The sequence below is a fragment of the Lipotes vexillifer genome, unplaced genomic scaffold, assembly GCF_000442215.2.
Source record: "Lipotes vexillifer unplaced genomic scaffold, Lipotes_vexillifer_v1.1 scaffold1735, whole genome shotgun sequence".
Lineage (NCBI taxonomy): Eukaryota > Metazoa > Chordata > Mammalia > Artiodactyla > Lipotidae > Lipotes > Lipotes vexillifer.
The window spans coordinates 4,483-6,723 of record NW_006776047.1 but is presented as its reverse complement, the minus strand read 5'-3'; positions in this window follow the sequence as shown (position 1 = coordinate 6,723).

Here is a 2,241-nt window from a genome sequence, read left to right as displayed (position 1 = left end):
TGAATGTGTTACTGTAGATTTCCCCTTTTATGGCTGGTAGTATTTTCCTTACATATTGAGGTGCTCCTATGTTAGGTGCACAAATATTTACAATTGTTATATCTTCTTCTTGGATTGATTCCTTGATCATTATGTAGTGTCATTTTTGTCTCTTCTAATAGTCTTTATTTTAAAGTCTATTTTTTTCTGATGTGAGAATTGCTACTCCAGTTTTCTTTTGGTTTCCTTTTGCATGGAATATCTTTTTCCATCCCCTTACTTTCAGTCTGTATGTGTCTCTAGGTCTGAAGTGGGTCTCTTGTAGACAGCATATATATGTGTTTTGTTTGTGTGTCCATTCAGCCAGTCTGTGTCTTTTGCTGGGAGCATTTACTCCATTTACATTTAAGGTAATTATCAATATGTATGTTCCTATTCCCATTTTCTTAATTGTTTTGTGTTTGTTATTATAGGTCTTTTCCTTCTCTTGATTTCCTTGCCCAGCGAAGATCCTTTAGCATTTGTTGTAAAGCTGGTTTGGTGGTGCTGAACTCTCTCAGCTTTAGCTTGTCTGTAAACATTTCAATTTCTCCATCAACTCTGAATGAGATCCTTGCTGGGTAGAGTAATGTGGGTTGTAGGTTTTTCTCCTTCATCATTTTAAATATGTCCTGCCAGTCCCTTCTGGAGTGCAAAGTTTCTGCTGAAAGGTCAGCTGTTAACCTTATGGGGTTCCCTTGTGTGTTATTTGTTGTTTTTCTCTTGCTGCTTTTAATATATTTTCTTTGTATTTAATTTTTGACTGTTTGATTAATATGTATCTTGGCATGTTTCTCCTTAGATTTATCCTGTATGGGACTCTCTGTGCTTCCTGGACTTGATTAACCATTTACTTTTCCATATTAAGGAAGTTTTCAACTATAATCTCTTCAAATATTCTCTCAGTCCCTTTCTTTTTCTCTTCTTCTTCTGGGACACCTATAATTCGAATGTTGGTGCATTTATTGTTGTCCCAGATTTCTCTGAGACTGTCCTCAGTTCTTTTCATTCTTTTTTCTTTATTCTGCTCTGCAGTAGTTATTTCCACTATTTTATCTTCCAGGTCACTTATCCATTCTTCTGCCTCAGTTATTGTGCTTTTGATTCCTTCTAGAATATTTGTAATTTCATTTATTGTGTTGTTTATCATTGCTGGTTTCATCTTTAGTTCTTCTAGGTCCTTGTTAAATGTTTCTTGCATTTTGTCTATTCTATATCCAAGATTTTGTATCATCTTTACTATCATTACTCTGAATTCTTTTTCACATAGACTGCCTATTTCCTCTTTATTTGTTAGGTTTGGTGGGTTTTTATCTTGCTCCTTCATCTGCTGTGTGGTTTTTTGTATTCTCATTTGCTTATCTCATTTTGCTTAGTTGTTTGGGGTCTCCTTTTTGTAGGCTGCAGGTTTGTAGTTCCCATTGTTTCTGGTGTCTCTCCCCAGTGGCTAACGTTGGTTCAGTGTGTTGTGTAGGCTTCTTGGTGGAGGGGGCTAGTGCCTGTGTTTTTGTCGATGAGAATGTATCTTGTCTTTCTGGTGGGCAGGTCCACATCTGGTGGTGTGTTTTGGGGTGTCTGTGACCTTATTATTATTTTAGGCAGTGTCTCTGCTAATGGGTGAGGTGGTGTTCCTGTCTTGCTAGTTGTTTGGCATAGGGTGCCCAGCACTTTAGCTTGCTGGTCATTGAATGATGCTGGGTGTTGGTGTTGAGATGGAGAGCTCTGGGAGATTTTTGCCGTTTGAAATTACATGGAGCTGGGAGGTCTCTTGTGGACCAGTGTCCTGAAGTTAGCTCTCCCACCTCAGAGGAAGAGCACTGACTTCCGGCTGCAGCACCAAGAGCCTTTCATCCACACGGCTCAGAATAAAAGTGAGAAAATGTAGATAGAACAAAAGAGGATAAAAAAAATAAAATAAAGTAAGGTAAAATAAAATAAAGTTTTTAAAATAAAAAAATTAGTATTAAGATTTTTTTTAAAAAAAAGTAAAACACAAACAAACAAAAAATGGATGGATAGAACCCTAGGACAAATGGTGAAAGCAAAGCTATACCGACAAAATCTCACACAGAAACATGCACATACACACTTCCAAATATAGGAAAAGAGGAAAAAATAGTGAATCTTGCTCTCAAAGTCCACCTCCTCATTTTGGGATGATTCGTTGTCTATCATGTATTCCACAGATGCAGGGTACATCAAGTTGACTGTGGAACTTTAATC